The sequence below is a fragment of the Anastrepha ludens genome, chromosome 4 (genome assembly GCF_028408465.1).
Source record: "Anastrepha ludens isolate Willacy chromosome 4, idAnaLude1.1, whole genome shotgun sequence".
NCBI lineage: Eukaryota > Metazoa > Arthropoda > Insecta > Diptera > Tephritidae > Anastrepha > Anastrepha ludens.
This window is the reverse complement of record NC_071500.1, coordinates 81574725-81599486: the sequence shown is the minus strand read 5'-3', so window position 1 is coordinate 81599486 and position 24762 is coordinate 81574725. Positions and strand designations below refer to the sequence as shown.

Here is a 24762-nt window from a genome sequence, read left to right as displayed (position 1 = left end):
TGCATCAGAATTCTTCGATATAAAGATAATTTGGGTACCTGGTCACAGTGACATTACTGGAAACTGCGAAGCCGACGAGCTGGCCAGACAAGGGACCTGTGAGGTAGTGTATCCGCGATAGGAGAGGATCACGATCCCCTTGACCACCTGCGCTCTACTCCTGGAAGGATGGACTTTGCACCAACTCAGCGAGCGTTGGACAAGTACACGAACGTGTAAGGTCGCGAAGTCCTTCTGGCCACGTTTGAATGGGGGGTGTTCGAGGGATATTCTGAGAATGACAAAATCTCATCTCTCAAATTTCGTGGACATCGTCACGTGGCACTGTCCGGTATACACGCCGTGAGACTCGGAATTACTTCAAGTCGTTTTTGCGTCAGCTGTATGGAGGATGAGGTGGAATCATCTCAGCTGCCAAGCTCTCGCGGGACTAAGGTAAGGTTAACACAACCGCAGACTAGTCACCGTTCGTAGTCCACAAACACTCAACCTTCCCCATCCCTTTCGTCCTTTTTTTCTTCACCTCTTCTTCCCCTCTTGCAATGGTATCACAAAGGATGAACCAAACTTCTTTCGTCCAAGTGGGCCCACTCTCTGGGCAACCATCACTACCTAACCTAACCTAACCTAAGTGGCGTGTAAATTTCGGTGTATAAATGTTCAAAAGGAGTTCTAGATTTCCAAGTGTAGTTATGAAGCGGTTTCAATTTTTGGATAAAGTGGATTTCAGAAATCCGAAAATATTTCTTTCCACTTTTCCGCACTTGTAAGGTGGGCAGAATTTTCCTACGGGATGATAAACAAAATTATTTTTATTCGTAGCAGAATAATAACTAACTGAGACAAAATTAATTAAAAAGAATTTACATGAAAATATTACTGTAAATTATATGGATAAAATAAAAAAATATAAAATCATACTTTTCATTCATTAAGTACTTCACATATTTTTATTTGTTCGTGGTTCTATCATCAGAAGGTGCGAGTGAAAGTAGCTATAGGAGACAAGTTCTCACCACACTCAGTTATTTGTTATACATATGTATGAATGTATGTGTGACGGAGAGCTGAGCGAATGGATATAAACTAGCGACTTCATAGTTGTCATTTTCAAACGGTTTAAAAGTTAGAGAAACAGAGACGCAAGAGGGCAGTTAGACAATTAATTGGATCCTCTTCTTACTTGTTGCTATTCCTTTGAAGGTCAGTTCATTGTAGAAAAGCATGTAGAAAAGCATGGCAAGTGACCGCTACTTCTTATTGTAAAATACGTTATTCCATACACAAGCAGTCTCAGCGGTCGCTTTTATGATAATATACATTTTATAGAAATAATTATTTTTAAGTTGTTTTGTTAGTAAAATAAATTTAATGGACATTTCACCTTAAAACAAACAGAACACAAAGCCAAATTTATTTAAACATTCTATCCTGCTGATTCCCGGTAATCGGACCTCCTGCTGAAGTTGATTTGTCTGCTTACTACTCGTGTATATAATTGATTGGCTTAATTATTTCCCTAATATATCAATAAAACCATAAGTAAATAAATAAACGGCAGTAGTCATTTTCAGGTTCAAATCTTTTACCATACATACGAGTAAATGTTCATCAATCGATTCATAATTTCATTCGGTACTAATTGGGTTATTAACATAATTTTCTGTTGTTGCTGCTATCCGGATATTTACGAAGATCTTCTATTTTATATTGCTATTGCTTTGGAATTATATAATTCACGATGTGTGTGCTATAAAATATTTATTACTATCTCTTTCTTTCTCCCGCTACCACAAAACATATTATTATTGCAAACACTTGCCGGAGCAAGAGACTAAAACGATATTTATACAATAACTTCTACTATGCCGAAAGATCAATTAATTGCCACACGGGTGTTACAGTGGAACAATATTTTAACCCAACGCAAAATTTTAGTATCAACGCTAGCTAGTAAAACCCCAAAATGCAGGTTGTTGGGGGCTTTTAGAGGATTAAAGTTCAAATTCTGGTTACAAAATCGAATACGAATTACTTGAGATATTTTGAAAAAAATTATTTATAATAAATAAAAATAATAAAATTATTTATAACATAAAATTCAGACATATACATTTAATAAAATTTAGTGAGCAATATATTGTAGAATGCTTTAACCCCGTATCATCTTGTATTTTTAAGCATTTCTCAAAAGAGGCGTTGTGAAAATGTATAAAAAGTCAATTAAAAGTTTTACGCGTTTTACAATAATTTTAAACAGCTTTCACTATGGAAAAACAATTATAGTTAGTTATATGTAAAAAATCATGATCCACACTTCATTTCGTCCACACAATGGCTTTCGAATTCGCCAGACGCAAATTCGATGGACTATTCCATCTGGGCCATGTTGGAGAGCAAGATGAGGACTAAAAAATATGTCAGTATGGATGCGCTGGAAAAAGCGATTATACCAGAATAGGCCAAAATACCCCAAGATGACATTTGTGCAACATGCAACTCATTTTTTGACCGTGTGAAGGCTATAGTCAAGGCAAAAGGTGGTCATATCGAGCTAAAGTGAATATATGTTAAAAAAGTAATAATTTTTAAGCAATTTTGTCTTTGAAATCAATAAAAACTAATTTCACACAAAAATGTTATGTTTTTTTGAATAGGTAACACTTCATATCGTTCACCCTGTAAGTATACTAATAAGGAATTTTAATTTGATAATTTAATTTTAAAAAATATCTGCCGTTCGGAGTCGACTTGAAACTATATGGTCCCTCCATTTGTGGATCAACATCAAGACGTACGCCACAAATAGGAGGAGGAGCTCGGCCAAACACCCAAAACAGGGTGTCCTTCACATGCTGAACATATATATGTATATAGTAATATGCAAAATTTTAAACATTTCTTTCTCCATAAATTCTGGTAAAATAATTGAAACTTAAACGCACTGTAAAAAAATAAATGTGAAGAAGTGGATCAAACTCCAGGATCTGCTGCATGCAAAGCGCTTAAAACGAGTCACCAGACTATAACATCACAATAGGTGAAATTTGCATTATTTTACCCATTATCGCATCAACAAAACTTAAAGTATACCTCATCGTAGAAGATACGAGACTTTCCAACTTAGGCAACTTGATAGGGGTGATAGATTTAGGGTGATAGATTTACCAGGTTTGCCCATTAACTATGGTGAAAAACAAAATTGTGTGCGCAACTTCCGCTTCCACGTCACAGGAATGCTCGCAAGGGTGATAGATTACCACGTTTACTATTTAGCTATGGTGAAAAAGAAAATTGTGATGTGAACCGAATTCTGCACGATTATTTCACACATATTCACCGTCCAATCAGTCGTTGTTCAGACGGCAACACAGTGTCCATTGGTTGATTTGTTTTGTATATCACCAACACAATCTCATTCGCTTTGTAAACACATCTCAAGTGACATCAGTCAATCAGCTGATTCTGTCAAATAAGTTCAGAGCCAAATAACGGTATGTTAAAGAGCTCACCTTTGAAATTTTTTCACCACGAGTACTCTGCAACCGAATTCTGCCCACTCATTTCACAAGCTATTCCCATTGTTACAGATGTCGAACTAAAAAGTCAATCCCATTCTCTACATACATATATGTTACAACATCAAATATTTTGAAATCAACTTTAACTTCTGGAGTGGTAGACCCTGGCCGGAAATAAATCCGTTTCCTATGTACGTGCGTACCATAGCCTTACGTTTCGCTGAGTGGGAAATATTCAAACTAAAAAATACATCCACTCCCCTGCATCTTTCTTTTTCCACTATTCCACCAACAGCTGGAACACCATTCATCTAGTTAGTAGGATTTTCATATTATATATGTACGCATAATGCAAATTGGAGTACGTAGGTGTGTATGCATGGCTACTGTAAACGCATTTTATACACCAACTAAAATGACGCACACATGATTATGTATGTTGTAATGCAATTGCACAATCTCCACTATAATTATTTTTAAAATACAAAGCTAAGGCGCATTGACGGTTCAAGCAGCTGAAAATAATTTCAAGGTTCTTCTATTTTGTATTCAAATGCGACAAAGAAAGGGAGAGCATTTTTGTATGTACTTATGTATGGGCATATTGGGCGCAGAGTCGTGCCGTGAAAGTAAATTTAAAAATATATGTTTATATGTACATATACATATATTATATGTACATATACGTGGAGATTAATCGTTTGTGCATAGGCGTCACCGGGTCTACGAAACAGTTGTGTGGTCAATAAGTCAGAAGCTCCATAGCCACAGCATGCAAAATGGTTCATGGAGAGCCACCAACAAGTTTTAATGGCGAACACTTCCAACATTTCCATTATTTGTATGTATGTACGCATGTGTAAGTGAACACGTTTTGTACTCGTATTGTATGTTTGTATATAAAAATGTAATTATAATTATATGCATATAGTACATATAGAGGAGGGGGTCTGAAGAAAAATTCGCGAGAATTAGCTTAAATGGTGACTAACTCGAAAAAAAATTGGTTTTGTTTTGGTACCATCCAACCCGCCTGAAGGAACTTGCATAACTTTCTTTTTTGATTTGATTTGATAGGGTTCGATAATTGCTATACTTCCTTTTCAGTTTTTATTCATCCCCGAAATCATATTTCACTAGTGAAGTGTTGTAAGCAGAGCGGAATACAATGTTTGTGCAAAATATCAAAGGCCTCAAAAATCATAAAATATTCACCAAGAAGTGTTACATTATTTAATTACAAAGCGTGAAGTAACAGAGGTCATAGGTGCGTCGACCGGAATGGCAATTAATACTTTACATGATAAGTTGGCGATGAAAATATTGTCGGCCCGATCGGTGCCACGATTGCTCACGGTGGACAACAAGTGGATGCAGCTGTTAACTTCGCAGCTGTGCTTGGAGTAATTTAAGCGTGATTCGAAGGAATTTTCGCATCGAGTGGTCACCGTTAATGAAACCTGGATTCATCATTACACACCATAAACTAAGCGACAATCTGAATCTGAATCTCGTGAATCTGCTCCAAAGAAAGCGAAGACAGTCCCATCGGCCGGAAAGGTTATAGTGACATTTTTTTAGAAAAAGAAAGAATGAAAGCATTGGCCAAAATTACATTGAGTTATTGGACCGCTTTTGCAAAAAAAATTAAGAAGACACGGCCGTATTTGGCGAAAAAGAAGGTGCTGTTTCACCACGATAAGGCACTAGGACATTCATCCGGAGTTGTCGCCACCAAAATGCATGAACTACGTTATGAATTGCTGCCGTACCACCCGTATTCACCCGCTCTGGCTCCCTGCGACCTTTTCTTGTTCCCTAACGTGAAGAAATGGCTCGTTGGAAAAAAATTTAGTTCAAACGAGGAAGCCATCGCCGAGACAAAGGCGTATTTTGGAGAGTTCGGCAAATCCAATTTTTTTGATTATTATTTATCTTTCTAAAAGGGGACTATGTTAAAAAATAAAAAAAAAGGTGTGTGTGTCAGCTCCGACACGCGACTGGAGTTTACTCCTTAAGAACGATTACCGTGATATTTAAAAATATATTTAATATGCAAAAGGAGTAAATGAAGACCTTTTCTAAATTACTGGAAAAATAAAAATTTATTTATTCTATTCGCTATAGTAAGCCTCCTGGAATGAACAATTTTTTTGGGGTTTTTCTTTTTTAAGCTGTCGTTGCAATGCCCACTTATAATAGCACTACAAATATCAAATAGGTATTTTTGATCCGTACTTAAATCTTTTTCACTGGATATATCTGGTAGTGTGAATATAATTGGTTTATAATTGACGACAGAAAGCTTCTCACAATCCTTCAATTTTTTCTCTATTTCACCGTTAAAGCTTTCAGACGTAGAGCCATCAATGCATTCAAACAAATGTCTAAGCGGTAGTTCATTGGCGTGTAATTGGCAGATCAACCATTGTAAGGGTTTTTGAAGACAATCTCCTCCAAAGCTTCAGATGATATCACTGGTATATGTAGGTTCTCAACGAACGCACAAGCACTAGATAGGAAACGGAAATAAGTACCAAAATGTGGGCAGTGTTATTTCTGACTAGAAATTAGCAACCACAAGGAAATATATATTTCCTACAAGTTTGCACAAACAACCAAGCGCTACATGGCAGGCAGTGCTATTTCTCACTGGAAATTAGGAACCACAAGGAAATATATATTTCCTAGAAGTTTGCACCAACAAACAAGCGCCACAAGGTATGCAGTGCTTTTTCTCACTAGAAATTAGCACCCACAAGGAAAATATATTTCCTACAAGTTTGCACCAACAAAGTAGCGCCACAAGGTAGGCAATGCTTTTTCTTACTAGAATATAGAAAAAGGGCAACGCGTCACTTCCGTCAGCGTACACTTCCGGTGATTCACACGATTTTACTACCCATATTTTTCATACCATGGGCCTTATATTATATATCGTTTCTTAAGGAGTAAACTCCAAAAAGTTTTGATAAAATGGTGTCTTCACTTCTAACACGGATAGTTATTGAACCCTTCTCGTATAGTCCTTTAAAGTTAAAGATCTTTGGTTTCTGTTAAATCTTTTCAAAATTTAAAAAATAAATTATAATTACATAATTTAAAAAAAAAAAACGTTGTTTGGAAAAATATTTAAATTTCGTTCAAAATTTTTACGAACTATTTTTTCCATTTTTGAAAAACTCGCCACCCAGAATTTTTTCTTCGGTTTTTCACAATAGTCTAGTAGACCCGGAAAATTTCATAGTAGGATTTCCGAATTATATTCAAATATCATACCACGGCAAACCAGTGCAAAATGATTTGTGTCTGCTTACAAGTCTACGTGGCGAAGCTTCGATCGATTTGCAAGTGAACGTAGTATACAAGGCGCATACCAGTGCAAAGCTAGAACAGAATTTCGCATTGATTACTAAGCATAGTCTTAGCTATCAAAGAAAGAAAGAAAATAAGCCTGTTAATTTTTACCAAAAAATAATTTTTTTTTCAAAAAATTCTTCTTGAAAGTAGATTTTATCCTAACAAATTAAAAAAAAAACACAGTTAATAAAGGTTCTTCTTCTAAGTATATTTTATCCTAACAAATGAAAAAAAAAAACAAAAAAATTACAAAAACTTTCTCTTAAAAAACTCTATACCCAAATTTTCGACATTGAATAAGTTTCATAATGGCAAAGTTTTTTCTTAATTTTTCCAGTTTCCTTCTTATTAAACGGAAGCCCATTGAGCGTTTCCCCTCAATAAAATAAGACGAAGTTTATTGAAGAAGTTGGACGGAGAAAAATACGCAAAATCCCATAATAATAATATAAATAATGCTCAAGCCTACGATAAACCAATTTTCTGAAAAATTGACGAAAATGTCTAAAATACTTAAAGCATTTCACATGGAATCGCTCTAAAAGAGGAGGCATTTTTAAATTTTTTTTAAATGAGGACCGATCCAGTCTAATATTTCTATAACATACTTCAACCCTTCCATTCTTACAGTGGCTGGTTGAATACAAAAATGCTGAAGGTTTCATGATAGAATTATACATACAGGCGGACATTAAAGCATAGGTACATGTGTTTTTAAGATACTTCCCTACTACTGCATAAATATATTATATACGAGTATGCTTTCGTATGCACATAAAGGTATTAGCTGCGGTAAATGTAATATAAAAATATATTTACCTACGTAAATGTATATAAATACGTACATTTTTCCATCATTACAAGCAATAATATGTACGATTTGTAATTACAGCGAATTTGTGAAAAAAATTGTTTTTACAAGAAGTATTCAACATTGCCACTGCTGATTGAATTATAATGTGCTGGCTTTGGGCGGCTAGCTCGAATGTGTTAGTCGGCAATTTGGTCCACGCTAATGGACGTAGACGTGTTGACAGCTTTTTGAAAGTTGCAATTGTGTAAACCATTAGAGAATTCGAGAAAATACTATACCATGTATTTGTTTCGGAATTTCTATAAATATTTTACATTTAATTAGGAAATTACAATATTTCAGACAAATTAGATGAAACTAACATCATTTTTCAGCAAATTATTACAGCGATTTTGTATCAAGTGAACAAAGTAGTTTGGACATTGTCGTCAATAGTTTTAAATTTTTAGCTCTGAATTTCATGTGAAGTAAATTGAAACATTAAAAAAAAAGAAAAATATTGAGGTTTGTTCAGTGTTGAAAATTGTGGCATCGAGTTTTTTGTTTTTTTTTAACACCTTTTTTATAATTTTGTGTTTAATTTTGAAAATAAAATTTACTCTTTAAGAAAAATATTTGAGAAAGCACTGCCCACTTCATGAACTCAGAGTATTTCTCTGAGTCCAACTTTCTCAATAAATTTAGAATTTGTCTTTCTTTATTGACGAGAAACCCTCAATAATAATATATTGCGTAAAATAAGGAGCTAACTGAAAACAATTTTCGAAAAATTTTATAATTTTGTGATGTATTCAATGATGAAAATTATGGTGTAGAATTTTTTAAAGTGAAAAATCTATATTTTTTTTTTAATTAAATTTTTTTTTTTTTTAATTTTCAAATTAAAGCATACTCTTACAGAGTAAATTTAATAAATAAAAAAAAAAAATATGAAAAATTTATTAAAAATAAGAAGTAAACTGAAAACAATTTTCGAGAAATTTTATAATTTTGCGATTTATTCAATAATGAAAATTATGGTGTAGAATTTTTTTAAGCCAAATATCTACAGATTTGCTTTTAGTTTTTAAATTTGTTTTTAGTTAAAACTTTTTTTTTTAATTTTCAAATTAAAATATACTCTTAAAAAATAAATTTAATAAATTAGAATAAAAAAGAGTATTTGAGAAATTAATTGAAAATAAGAAGTAATATGAAATATCCACAGTTTTTTTTTTTTTAATTTTTATAGTGTATAATTTTTTGAAGTGAAATATCTAAATTTTTTTAAAATAAAAATTTTTTCTTTTATTTTTTTTAATTTTCAAATTAAAGCATACTCTTACAAAATAAATTTAAGAAATAAAAAAAAAATATGAAAAATTTATTAAAAATAAGAAGTAGGTAAACTGAAAACAATTTTCGAAAAAAATTTATAATTTTGTGATTTATTCAACGATGAAAATTATAGTCTAGAATTTTTTGAAGTGAAATATCTGAAGTTGTTTTTAATTTTTAATTTTTTTTTATTTAAACGTTTTTTTTTTAATTTTAAAATAAAATATACTCTTAAAAAATAAATGTAATATATACAAAAAAAAAAAAAAAATATTTGAAATTTTTTTATTATTGATGGGATATAGGACTGCCCACTTCACGGATTTGTCGTATTTGTCTGAGCTCAGCTTTCTCAATAAACTTTAGAATTTATCCAACTTATAAACTTGAAAAAATCTTATAATTTTAAGATTTGTTCAATATTGAAAATTATGGTATTTATATAAAATTATTTTGTTTATAAAGCGATGAAATTATTTCTTTGAGTACTATGTAATTTATTGTCAAATAAAAAGCATTATACTATGTTGTACTATTGTTTAAAAACATTATTTGAGAAAAAAAAACATTTGTTTTTTTGTTGAAAATTTGTGGGAAAAAATTTCTTTTTGTCAGTTTTGAAAAACACCCCTTCATAATTTGTTTTTTCGTTTGTTTGTTTAATAAATAAATAAATAAATAAATTATTGCTTAGGCTATGCACTGCAATTTTCAAATTGGCTTTTTCCATAACTTTTCATCCTATATTGGTAGATCTACCCAAAAAGACAAAAGTGCGTTTTTTATATTCATAACATAGTATTCATAATTCATATCATAATGTTTTCTTTTGTTAAGCTTTCATTGGGGAAACGTAAAACAGATATCCATTTACTTTATTGCATAGCAAGGAAGCTGAACTATTTTTTTTTGCTTTTGTAAATTGCTGTAAAACTGTAAAAAGAATCCAGTTGAGGTATATATTATATATTCCTATGCATATGTACGTATACATATATATTTAATTCTTTTTTTTTTTAATTATCAACATTAGCACCAAAGTTTTCTGCAGATGATTGCTTCCACTTCATTGCATTCCACTTCATTCCACTTTTTAAACAACATTATTGTGCTAGGTCCCTCCATTTGTGGAACAACATCAAGACGCACACCACAAATAGGAGGAGGAGCTCGGTTAAGCACCTAACAGAAGTCTACGCGCCAACTATTTATTTTTTTTTTTTATTTTTTATTGTGCTATATTCTTACTGGCGAAAAGTAAAAAGAAAATTCTTTAATAGCTGGATATATGCTCTTTCATTTTGTATCCAAATTAATATCATAGACTGAGTATAAATTTTTAGAACAGTTTTTTAGAAAATTAGTCTTTTGAAACTTTAAAGTTCTTTAAGTAATAAAATTAATAAGAAAATTAAAAACTGCATCATTACTTTAAAGTCTATAGTTTCATGTGGATACACAATTTTTTGGAATAACTTTTAACCATGTAAATGTGTTGTAAGCGGTGAAGTGTGGAGGGGTTTAACGAAAGCCAATATTAAATTTTTAAAATTTTCAAATTTTTTCAGATAACCATGTTCAAGGATTTCATATTTCTGCAAAATTCATATAATATCCAGTTACCTCAAATTAACTGAAAATAAACGAACTTTCTAAATTCTCACGTCATCATGTTTTACGACACCAGGTGATTAATTACTTTAAAGTTGGACACATCCATATATATGAATCCAACTGTATCTTTTAATTTTAATAAAATACTACAATTATTTTTGAATAAGAGAAGATAAGATTTTCATTTGAAAACTTCTATGATTAATAGGAGCGCCTCTTCATGCAGAATGAAAACAATTCTTCACTCGAATGCACGCGTCCTATTTACTCATACAGTTTTTTCTGTGCCATATCATCAAAAAGCTCGATGCATTTAATTTACCAACAACATTATGCAATTTCAAAATTATAGAATCAGAACATTAGGTCCTATTTTAATAAATAAATAAATGTGGCTCAGAAAATAAATTTTATTTGTTTGCATTTACAGAATTTTAGTGGTGAATTGTTTATTTTATTTAAAAACATTAGAGTCAACACGGATTAGTGACAGTTACAGTTATAAGGACACACTCATATACATACAAATATTATTCGTGTCCGAAAAACAAAAATCACCAGAATCTGCCGACATCGGCCAGCCAACGGCAGCCACTACACAATTCACGCGTGATTATTTACGATACTATTTATTTGATGCAATTGAGTTGAAAATGTTTGTTTAGTCGGTTCGTACTGAATTGAAGCGTTCAATTTGAACACAATAGTCGCGCCGCCATTATATGTACGTATGTCTGGTAGTATGCACGAAAAATTACTTCATTTATTTAAATTTATGAATTGCGTTTAAGTCAAAAAATTGGAACAGGATTTTAAAAATGGAAAAATATATGCACATTAGGCTGGATCACTCGCGCTATAAAGAAATGTTATTCCATATGCCTTAAGGCCGTCGCAAATGCAGGAAATGAGACTTACGTTGAAAGCCGAATTAACAAAGCCAAAGCGTCGTTCGGCATTCTTGCACCGCTCGAGAAAAATTTCGCTATAACTGCGTACAAATTTTCACTGTTTTATTGTGCGGCTGTACAACTCGAAAGGTCACCGCAATGATCACAAGGTGTCTCCAAATGTTCATTAATCGCTGCCTGCGCCGCATAATGCAAATTTTCTGTCTTCGAACTATATCTAACACCAAATTACTGAAAAAGGCAAATTAATCCGATGTAGTGACTGAAATTCTCAGAAGATAATGGTAAGTGAGCGTCCATACCCTGAGAAAGAGTTACGACAACATGGCCAAACAGGCGCTGCGGTGGAACCACTTCCAACAGACAGAATGAAATGTAAGTACACCACGAGCTACCTGGCCTCATTCAAAGGAGGCTGAAATGAAGTCATTGTATATGACCTGGAATGAATTTAGAGTCCTTGCACAAAACGCCATAGTAGTTTTCTTTCGGAACCATAAAATGTATGTATTACATTTCGACTTCACGTGGCTTGTACGTAGATTTACGTGAGCTAAACCGGCCGCCGTAGCCGAATGGGTTGGTGCGTGGCTACTATTCGGAATTCAGACAGAATATAGGCTCGAATCTCGGTGAAACACCAAAATGAAGAAACTGCTCTTTTGATAGCGGTCGCCCCTCGGCAGGTAATGACAGACCTGCCATGAGCAAGCTCCTCATAAAAAATATCTGTCGTTCGGAGTCGGTTTGAAACTGTAGGTCCCTCCGTATGTGGAACAACATCAAGACGCACTCCACAAATAGGAGAAGGTGCTCGGCCGAACACCCATAAAGGGTGTACCCGCAAATACTTTCAAAAATTTATTATTGAATTCCGTAAATAGAACGTTTAAACATTTCATATTAATTAACCATTCAAGCCTTAACTATTCCATCATTTGCGGTGACTTTTTGCAAAATATATTTTTTAAAATCAATTTTATTTATAAAAACGCCGACTTTTCAAGATAACTTCAAATAGCTGCCGCGCACGTAAATCTTAATATAATTCCGAAATATTTTAGCTGACGTCTTAAGATTTAATAAGTCTTACAATTACGAAGGAAAAACTGCACTGTTTTTTGGTGAAGCACCCCAATGTGCATGCATGTGAAAATCACAATCAAAATGTCGTAGCTCCAACTGCGTAGTGCAGCCGGGCATGCAGATGAGACGTGGAAGTAAAAGCATTTACATAAGGTAAAATAGGTATTACAATTAAAATCTATGTTTTTTTGTCACTGGATTTCCTAAGAGATGTGTGAAGCTTTGAGCGTTGACAATGGCGTGTACCACAGACGATGAGTGATAAGTTTTATGATCGTCACACTGACGCACTGTGGGTCAAAAGAACCTCAGACATGGCATGGCGGGAATTGGTTGAAATCAAATTTTGAAATTGGTTGAGTAGACTAGACTGTCATTGAATTTTACATGTACGTTAGGCCGGGTCGATTTGTGGGGAGGCAAAAAATCGCCCATTGATCTGTGAAAATCATATTCTAGGGATCAAAATAAGAAACTTTGCCGAAGGAACCATACCTTTAAAACGAATTCTGATGTCCCCCAATTTGGGTCGAACGAAAAATCCCACTTTGACCCATTTAGAGTGCTCCAAGCGAGTCCAAATGTATGACCGACCGAATGTATGAGGCCCGAAATTCAAATAAATTGCTGAAATTTTTTATTGCTGGCAGATAGAAAAGAACGAAAGGAGGTTTGCAGTCTGGCCTAAATAAATTGTGTGTCCAATAAGGGTAGCTGTAATTTGTTTGATATCGCGTTCCGTTTTTTTTTTTTTTTGTTTTTTTTAATATCAGTAAATTATTGATGCCATAAACCTATCTATGTAACCATTTTCTCTCTTCAATATGCGACTTTATTTTCTAGCCTGATGCCTGAACTTACAGGAAGTTGCATGAAACTTTTAATTCTTAAAATATTCAGCAAATGACGTACAATGAAATAGCTTTGAACCGGCATTAACCCCGATTTGAGAATTACTATGCGAGTTTTAAGGAATTTACACGACATCTTGAAACTTTTTAGATTCGCCTCAAAAATGTTACCTTCATGTGCCTGCATCGCCTTTACGTCGTACTGCAGGTTCCATGTCTTCTTGGTGCAATCAATACTTTAAGTTACTTTTCAAAAGCTTCAATTAATGGAATTTTTCGGTCCGCTCATTGCAATACAATATTAATTTCTTAAAGTTCCAAATGGATTTAGAAGCATAGTCAACTGAAATCTCTACTGACTGAGGACTGTGACTGATTATATCGCTGCGGTGTGCTAGAATTTCGTACGATACTGCTGGCATTGGATATCAGTTATGGGTATTGAAGTACATTTCAGAAGTTTCAATTCAAAATGCCTTAAAACGAAGTTCATTACTGGGGTAATATTGTAGCAAGATAAATATTTCACGATGATTTAAAAATTTCAGGTTAAACAGCTTTGAATTACCCGATCGTATAAGTATTTGGGACTTAATATAATAATATCCAATGCAAGTGGTTTATAAGCAAAAATATTGGGAAACAACTAAGAAATGGAAAATTGCTAATATTATATATACTTAGTAACTGCGCGATGGTCACGTATACGCCATGTATACCCTTTTTCCCTAACTATCTCACTGTGCAACATGTTCAGTCATTGGCTGAGTGCGAAATGATTCAAATTTAGAATAAAAGTAAGTCTTTAACTCATTTATTAAAACCTTGAACATTTTTGGCACTATTAGAGCAAATTCGTTTTGTGGCCTAGTTAATTTGTGAATTATTTACCTGAGGTAAAAAATTTACCTGAAATTAAGTATTTGGCTCATTTAGTAAAATCTCCAATGTTTGTGTTATTATCGGATAAAATTTTGTTCTTGACCTAAAACATTTACTTGATACCTAAACTATTTACCAATAAAAGAGAGCACAAATACCATATGACAACAGCCTACAATTTTTGTTATCCAGGAAAAGTTTCGTATGTGCATGAAACATTTTCAAAAAATGGTACTCACTCTAATGTACTTGCATGGATATCAGGCGAAGAAGTATATACCCAGGCATGAAAACTAATGTTTTTCTATTTTTCACCAGAATAATAGATTTTTATAGTATCCATTGCGTATACTTTATTTTATAGGAAAAAAGCTCAACTACTGTTTTTTACGTTTTTATTAAATAGCAAGAAGAACAAAGCTAGAAGGTAAAAAAAAGTATTGTTTTTTATTAGCTAGACATATCCTCTTTTATTTCATATCATGGCTATAGTGAGTAGAAGTCTTTAGAACCATTTGTGGAAAATTTAGTTTTCTGAAATCGTGAAGCCCTTTAATATTAAGTTGATGAGAAAATGAAGAACTACAGCATTACTATATAAAATGTATAGTTTTACCAACATATGTAATTTTTTCTAGATAAATTTTGCTGTCGCGTGGCGTTATACCTATTATGCTACACATACGTTGTTAGGGCAGCTATTTATTATTTTACTTTCGGTAGATTTTTACTGGCTTTTTATAGAGATTTTATCTGAGAAGAACTCTAGCAGAAATACCGCGAAATTATTTTCTAGAATTTTTTTCCCTTAAGTTATCCATTGTAAAAAAATTATCAAAAGTACGATTTCGTGAAAGAGTTAACGGATCAAAATGGTCTATAAAAATAATTCTCAGAAAATTTCTCTATTTCAAAAATGTTTCACTGGTAAAAAATTATAAATCTCGCTAGGCCACTCAGCAATGTTACCGGAGAATGCGAAAGGTGTTGAAGATTTTAATAAATGCTCAATACTTTCATCCCGAGTTAGAATTATGGCGCCGCCAAAATGTTTGCTGCACCGTTTTATGATATCATCTATACCACTTTTTTGCTTTGATCAGTGTTTTTCTTTGTTTTCACCTATCTAATTATGCGCTATTAGTAAAATACTAAATGGTATTTCTGTCGAATATTTCTAGTCAAATAACGATTTTTTAAATTAAAATTCCATGTGTCGGCTAATGTTTGGAAAATTATTTTTGCAGTCAATTTGTTCATTTGATTTATAATTTTTTCACCTGTGCATACGCATTTATCCCCTCCTCATCTTTCAATTCATGTTTTCTCCGCATTTTACCTACGAAAAATTTCAACAAAAATAATAAAACATGTAATTAATTAATTTTTTTCTTGTGTGACTTGTTTTGTTCTGCTTATGGCATACGGACAAAAATAAAACTTGTGCGCTGTTTTTCTTTCTTTTTCGATTTTCCATTTATATTTTTGGATGTTAATTGGCAACATTTGGATTTGGATTTTGTACGCTTTGGCTCAGTTCCTTTTTAATGTGAAATTTATGTGCGATTTATGTTAGATGTTGGGAAGTCATTGTTGTGAGTGACACTAACTATATATAGGTATGTAATCTGTAAAAAAAGTTCTAGTGCAAAACCTTTATGAAACATTTCAATTTACTGCGCACTATGCCAATGGATAACTCAACCATTAAAGAGCTTTTCAAATATATTTTCTGGAATCGATCTCAGTTCTCATATGAATTATCTGATATATATTTTTTTGACCTATACCTAGGCATTGACCTGGACTTAGACCTATTCCTATAGACCTAAATATACCAAATTTGTGTAGAATATTAGAGCAAGCCTGGAATGAGGCTAACCACTTTTTCATACCGAACTCATCTAAATCATGCGACGTCGTCGGAAAAATACCTTACTTGAGGTTTTATTTAAATAATCCACAAAAACTAAACAAAAAGGGGGTCCTCGAAATGGCGATGAGGGTTTTGTAAGAGATATCAGATGAATATAGTGTTTGTTTGAAGATATTTGTTGAATTCGTGGTCAAAAATTAATTTATTATTATATGCGTTTTACTGAACAAATCTCCAATTTCTCGATGTAGTTTTGTTATCAAACACCGCTTAATTACAAATGATATTCTTTATATACAAATTGACTAAGTTTGTTGACATTATTGATAACATTTTTAAAGATGCTTCTTTAATACTAAATTCCTGTAACTTTTTTGACAGAATGTATGCGCATACATACAGTTAGAAAAATGTGATCTATCTGTTCGACGGCATGATTTATCCACTGGATGATGTTTTAAGCATTTTTGTATTATATGTACTTATGTACGTGTGTTTGGGCGTGCTTCTGTTTAGCTGTGCTTTAAAATTGGCGGCCAACAGCGCGTTGTTGATGGCGTCAACAAAACACATATGTACACGAACGCACACTCAGAAAAGTAAACTAGTAACTGCTAACAGCTGAAATTTGCGTTTCGTACTTTCGTATATTAAAATTTTCATGGCTTTTGTGATCGAGGAAAAATTATTTCGAATGTCATATTCAAAAATATGACTTTGGTTGACAGCAAAACGAGGTAGGATTTGTGGCGCAAATTACAGAACATTAATTAAAATTTATCTAAGTACGTATGCATGTAAGCACGTATGTAAAAATATTTAAAATAGTAATTTCAAATATTAGACATTTCTGTAGGATTCACGAATTTGTGTACACCTGCCACCAGTTTTACTATACGCTTATGTGCTGCTTAGCACAAATACACTACATACATACACATGTACACTACAATTCACTATATAACTATATAAAACAAACTGCATGCAGTGAGTATTAAAGTAGTCTACAAAATTGATTTGGCAAAATTGTTCTATCATTTTTTTGTATACTAATTTTTGAAATCTCAACAACAAAGTGCTGTTTTTTTTGATAAGCGAATGTAAAAAATCATGCACTTCAGTTTTTAGTTAGTGCTTAATTACAACGAACACTTGACCAAATTATTTAATTCTTAAGTTTGCATTTTATCTTTAATTTCATAGTTTTATTTCGAGATGTCACTGTTGTATTTTTTTTTTTTTTTATTTTTTTATTTTTTTTTTATTACCACTCAACACACATTTTTAAAATTTCTCATTTTGCATTGGATTTGAAATTTCTCAATTTTTAACACTCAACATTAAATTTTACTTAAATAAATTCAAAATTTGTTTTTCACTAATCTCCCATCAATTTAACCTTTAATTTTATTTCATCGCGTTCATATTGAATTTGCTTTAATTTCATTCAGTTTTTATCCATCAAATCCACTTTACGTTTATATGCCGCTGAATACTAAATTTGTCTACGTTGTGATTGACTGCTCCATACGCGTTTGGATACTCGTGCTAGCCACCGTCTGCGATCAGTTCGTCGGCGATCGATCGATCCGCGATATCCACTGCACAGTCTCAGCGTCGGACAGAGACACAAATGACCTGCTGGCTGATCGAGTGTGCCAATGCCTTCAGTGGTCTGCTCTGGTCTGGTTAATTTCCATTGATGACGTTTCATGCAAAGCTTCAAAAGCTTTTCCAATACCATTTTCCGTCTTGCATACTCTCTATCTTTCTATATATCTATCTCGTATTTGCTCAATTGTTCTCTTTCTCTCTCTCGGTCTTCCAGCACGCTACTTTTTTTATCGTCATTTTCTTGTTTCCCAATACAAAATGTTTCTTTGTTCTATAGAATCTTTGCATTTCACCGCTACTTTCTGCATCACAGCAATTGCCACCTTACGCTCTTGCCTCCTACGTGGCGTTTGTGTGTACGAATGTGTACGCAAGTGTTGCATATGTTTTTGGGGTTTCACGACTTTTCGTGACGTTCAATTCTTTGTTTTATTATTGTTTTTGTGCGCTTTTTTGTTGTTTCCTTTAAATGTATTTTTCTTGTTTTTTTTGTTTGAGCTTGTTTTTGGGCTATTCACATCCATTACTCGGATTACTAGTAAATGGAATTGAATAATTGCTGATATTTAAAAATAAACTTTCTTTCGAAATTTGCATTTTCATTGAATTATAAATAAAGCCAATCCATTAGTGTCCTGATTGTAAGCAGCGGTTTGTTTTTATTGTTGCCGCTGATTGCCACCATGCCCGCACAGGTATTGCGAGCGTTCTTATTGTTATAGTTGTTATGGTACATTTATTGCCGCATCAATATGCCCGCATGCTCGGCTGCTCAGCTAACTTTGGCTCGTAAAAGTCTATACGCTAGTGATGTTGTATATATATACACACACATATATATACATGCACCTTTTATGTAAGCAGTTTGCTGGAAAAGTTTATAAACACTTGTAGCCACTTTTTGTTGCACACTGTTGCTAATAAATATTATTTAATTTTTTTTGTTTTTTTTTATAAACATTTATGCATTTACATACCTACACATATACAATGTTTATAGTGTAAGCCCATTTGCTTTGTTTTTGTTGACTCCAACTTTATTTTGCTCATTCATTCCTTGTGAGTATTGCCCTAAGAATTATTGACCCGCCGCGTCTTTATATTGACGTCATTGGTGCGCATGCAACTTCACTCATGCAAACATAAATATTTATTGCTTTGGGAACTAAATATGTTTTAGTGTAATCCCTGCGGTTTTTTGTTTTTGTATACACAATACATTCGGAATAATCTCAAAACCAATTTTCCTTTCACTTTAAGCAAATTTTATTTTTTAATACGAGTTTTTTTTGAAATATGCGCCATAAATTCTTATTTACACATTAGGCCTTATCTCGTAATCAAAAAATTTTGGCAACAATGTGAGCAAAGCTAAACATGTTTTTAATGAATTTAAGAAAACCAAGTACGTAAGTACTATTTTTACTCATGACATTCCAAAAAAGTAGAGCTTCTGAAAAATGGGCTTATATGCAATTTTTGTCCTGCTATTATAAGGACTCTGCAGAGACAAAACAATAAATAAATAGGTGAAAGCTGCACACTCGAGACAAATGCTTGCAAAAGTACGCCGCAGATGGATCAAAAATTTGCAGCAAAACTCTTGCAATTTTTTGCGCATCAGACCGCTTCAACTCATCAGTTTCTGACAGTAAATTAGTGATCAAAATCAAGGAGCTGGTAGCTGCCCATAATGCCATACTACCTTGAAAAAGTTTCCGGAATATATTCAGAAAATTCAAAATACAAAATGTATTACTCAAAAGAACGAGGGGTGCCTTTTATATTTCGGGATTAGAGAACAAAAACAAATTTCAATGATCGAAAATCATTTTATTGTTTTTCAAAATATTCTCCATGAAGATCTATACACTTTTGCATGCGTTTGAACCAATTGTCGAAGCACTTTTGCCACTCTGAATGAGGTACCTCCAAAACATGCATTCTGAATGCCGCAACCGCTTCTTCAGGTGTCGAAAAACGTTGACCTCTCAGTTTGTTTTTTACCTACGGGAATAAAAAGAAGTCATTTGGGTGCTCAAAAATGTAGTTGTTTGAGCCGATGTGTGAGAGCTCGCATTGTCCTGGTGAAGAGTGATCCGTCTTTGGCGATTGGTTTTCCTAATTTCTTGGAAGACAACTGGCAAACAAATGGTTGTGTACCACTCAGAATTTACTGTTCCGCGTTGTTCTAGTGGTACGGTTGCGACATGTCCAGTTTTTCCGAAAAAACAAGCGACCATTTGCTTGGAAGTGATTCGTGCGCGAACAACTTTTGTTGGATTTGGCTCATCTTGAAACACCCATCCAGTCGACTGTTGTTTACTTTCGGGCTCATACGCGTAAATCCATGATTCATCACCTGTCACGATGTCATAGACGTGTTTCGAAGCCTCGCGATCGTATTTTTTGAGCATTTCCTTCGACCAATCGACGCGAGCCTTTTTTTGAGCGATTTACAAATTGTGTGGGATCCAACACGAACAAATTTTTTTGACAGTCAAATGTTTATGCAATATTGAATGTATGCTGGTCCCACTAATGCCTAGGATTGTCTCACGTTAAGTCACATGACGATCTTGCAATATCAGTTCGCGCACAGAATCAATGGTTTTCGGAACAACTGATTTTGGACGACCTTCACGAAATTCGTCTTGGAGTGAACTACGACCACGATTGAATTCACCATACCATCGATAAACACTGGTCCTTGATGGAGCTTCATCGCCAAAAAATGAATTAAGTTCATCCATGCAATGTTGCTGAGTTAATCCACGTCGAAAGTTGTAAAAAATAATCGCACGAAAATGTTCATGATTTAATCCATTTTTGGACCGAGATGAATCTTTTAAGTTACTGTAAACAACACAAATAGCGCTGGTATTTCAAAACGTTCTGAGTACGTAAAAGCCAAAAAATGTCAAAATTTGCGATACAGCTGTCAGTTGCCAGATTGCAACACCAGGGTTGCCAAATCCCGACATATACAAGGCACTCCTCGTAATATTATCGACTTCAAAGCACTCCTCATCAACTGCAAAGCATTTATGGCAGCGTTTCATCCAGCTCTTGAAACATAACTGAAACTCTATTTTCGGTATAGCCATCAGAACCGTCCTCAATTTTTTCAATACTTTCTTTCAGTTATTAAAACCATCAAACAGAAAAAAATCATAGGGAGCCATATCAGGTGAATTCGTTTGGCTGTTGCATGTCTATCGTTTCGTTCTTGCTCATAAATTCACGGGTAATATGGCACTGTGCGATGGAGCGTCATCATGGTGCAAAATCTACGAGTTGGTTTCCCACAAATCCTCTTTTTTTTGGGGGAGAATGGCTTTACATTAACGACTCATGACGCTTATTAACAGTCTGACCTTCTGGAAAACATTTAATTCAACGGTGTACTCTACCATGAGCATCTCTTTCTTTTTGCCTAAAAACGACGTGGTTTTGTTTTTTTATTCTTGGTTCATTCGGAGCTCTCCACTCATACACCTGATGATTCAATTGCGTGCCATACTCATAACCCCAAATCTTGTCTGCAGGAATGATGCGTTTGATGAAAGTTGGGTTAGATTCGGCCTTGGATAACATGTCTTTGGCGACATCCACAGGTCTCTTATGCGGTTATTCATCAAATTTGTATGGTAAGTGGCGCCGTCTTGTTGGAACCAAACTTCATCGAAGTTTAGCTGTCTAATTTTTTGGAAACAAAAATTCCTCGCCATTTACCGTAAGGCAGCTCCTTTCTAATTTCGAAGTAAATAAATACCGATTTATTTTTGTTTTTTAAGGTAAATTTTCACAGTTTGGAAGCGTTGTTTTGGCGTTAAACGATTCATGATGACTTGCCAAACCTTACTGAACAGAAATGTCAACACAGTTTGCCATTCTCTGCTATCAAACCATAGTTATCGATATCAATAGTTCTCATGCAGACTGAAAAATAACCGAAATAATCTCAAAATTATAAGCAAAAAAAATAATGTTTTTGTTTTTAGGTACAAACTGTCAGGATTTCAATAAATGGCTTGCCTGGTAATATCACTAATCTCAGGGGAATAGAAAGTTTATAGCAAGTACTGAAGACGAGAAAATATTTTAGACTTCCTAAAATTAGATCGCATTGAATAGCCAAAAACACCAAAATTGCCACAGAAAGACTAGCAAATTTTATTATTCGAATGCTCGAGTGAATTGGTGGAGCTTCTATTTAAACTAATTGAGGCTCGATAAAATATTTTTTAGACTTTTCAGTATTACTACATACCACAAAATAGTAAACAAGATTCGTTTAAAAAAGCCCTCTGAGAGCCAAACGGCACTTCGATGTTCGAAAATGCGAAGCATATGTGTAGGGTGGCCCTATTAATGGCTTTTTATCATATGCTATCTTGACAGTGACAGCTCTTTCCTGACAGAAAGTCAGTATCACATCTGCGTTGGACGAAACTAAACGAATGCTTTACGCCTAAGCTCGTTCTTCTTGATTGGAGTGGTAACCGCGATTTTGCCCGAGTTTAAAACAGCGCGCCAGTCCTTTCTTTCTCGTGCTAACCGGCGCCAGAGCCGGAGCGTTTGTATCCTTTCGGACGGCATGACCCAGCCAACGTAGCCGCTGGATCTTTATTCGCTGTGCTATGTCTATGTCTGCATCGTCGTATAGGTCATACAGCTCATCGTTCCATCGCCTGTCATTTTCGGACTCAGCCAACGATCATACATAGGAATTGGGTGTTTTTTTTTTATTTTTATTAACGCTTCAATGCTGTTGCTCTCATTATAATATTGTATTTACTTCGTCAGCTTCTAGTTTACTGATAATTGAAACTTATTTTAATTCCTGTCGTCGAAAACCAATTTTCTCACTTGTGTTAAAAAAAAAATAACTTTTGATAAGCAAATGACAATCCTGCTCAAGATATTTTCCAAGTGCTGGTGTTCGCCAACAGCTGTAATGCTCTATGTTACCTATTTTAATCTGGTTTGTAGATAGGTGGATACCCCATTCATAATATTTCTATATTAAAGGTTTCTGAAACTACTGTGGTTTGATACTCGTACTGTAATATTTAGAATAACTTAAATTTTTCTATTGAGTTGGGGAATAAGTTCATAGCGTTTTTATATTTTCATTTATTTTACAACGATTTGTTTGCTGTTTGGCAAAGGATAAGTATCCGTTCGATAGAACTCATTCTGCCCTACAAAACTTTTTTAATTGTATTTTTGAGTTATTTAAAATTTTATTAATTTTGAGACTTAGAAATGGAATACCCAGGAGGCAAAAATCCACATTTTCGACAACCGCTTTTCTTTGTTTTTCGTCGAGGTCAAAACGCTGCCGAAGCGGCTCGGTACTTTTGCGACGTGTATCGAGAAGGTGTCATATGCGAGCCTACAACACGGAAATGGTTTGTGAAGCTCAAAAACGACGTCTTTGACGTCGATGACACATACCGCAGCGGAAGAGCTTCTGAATTCGATGAAGAACGTCTCAAATCACTTTGAAAGAGAACGGTCGCCAACCCAGTCGTGAACTGGCGGAAAAAATTAACTGGGATCATAAAACGATTCTCAATCACCTTCATTCAATCGTATTTACCGAAAAATTGGGAGCCAGAGTGCTTCATGAGCTAAACGAAAAAAAAAAAATAATAAAAAACGTCGCCTTCAAATTGTTTCTCAGCATCTCGCCCGCCATCAAGTAACACGCCGTCACAAACACCGGTTTTTGCACCGAATCGTCGCGGGAGATGAGAAATGGTGCCAACACATCAATATGAAGCAAAGCAAAGAGTGGGTGGCCCCAAAAGATACGCCCAAGCCGAGAGTCAAGCCGGATCTACATCCAAAGAAGATCATGATGTGTGTTTAGTGGGACTGGGAGGGCATGGTGCACTGTCAACAAGGAGTTTTACATTGCCCTGCTAACAAAGAGGTCCCTAAAAACTGGCTCAACAACTTCCTTGACACCAGACCAAGCGATTTTTGGCGGAAAAGCATCAAAAAATTGGCCGAGAAGTGAGAAGAGGTAGTAAACAGCAATGGCGAATATATACTTGGTTATCTTATTGTTTTTTGTTTAAGTAAAAGTATTCGGTTACGAATGTTACGAACTTATTCCCGAAACTAATATATTAAAGTTATCGTGATTCCGTTTTATTTGGTACCATTATGAAGTACGGAAAGTATTTATTTTTCGAAAATTCGCCTCTATAGTTTACAAAATTGTGCCAAATGGCAACATAACAAATTCAAGTGAGTAAATTACTAAATCCCTAAATAAAGGAATAACAGTTTCGGGATTCGGGTGCTGGTTCTCGGCAAGAATAATTGATTACAAGGTTTGGCCATCGGAAGCAAAATTGTGATGGCAACTTTGGCTGTTACGTCATAGTGGGTTTGACAGAGATAGATAGGCGAGTATAATAAAAACAAAATGCGTGAAGTGAGTTTGTTTGAATGAAATCCGTCTTTCAATCAGCCTTTGTTCAAACGTTGATATTTTCGTACAAGACGAACACGGCCTCAGTTTTGCCGACCTCTGTCGTAAACGCTGTCATATCTCTTGTTACGTCAGCAAGTCAGCTGGTTAGTTAAAAGTCCCTAAGAGCCGGTTAACGGCCTCACTAGCACTAAGTTTCAATGTGATATATTTTTAGTAGCGTTAATAGACATGGTGAATAAAATATCCCTTTAACTACTCGGCACCAATGGATAATGAAAGAAACTTTCTGCACCTGGTACGAGTAACTGGCGTAACTTTGTAAAGAACAAAGGGAGATCGCTGATAGATGGTCAAAATTCTTCACTGATATGTAAAGATATGTAAATGGTTTAAAAACAACTTTACTTAGGGGGAAGCGCGAATAAAAACGAATATTGCCTGTGGAAGCGAGATTAAAAATTA

The 24762-nt window shown here is 34.2% G+C and overlaps 1 protein-coding gene across 2 annotated transcripts in view; it reads right to left on the bottom strand.

The window, feature by feature from the left end:
• The window catches only part of LOC128859986 (hybrid signal transduction histidine kinase A), a 66666-nt gene extending 48070 nt beyond the window's left edge, over positions 1-18596 (bottom strand). For both annotated transcript variants that reach the window (XR_008454210.1, XM_054097176.1), the window contains exon 1: positions 17709-18596. The gene's annotated coding sequence lies outside the window, so the exon portion shown is untranslated. The remainder of the gene's footprint in view (positions 1-17708) is intronic.
• Positions 18597-24762: the final 6166 nt, after the last annotated feature.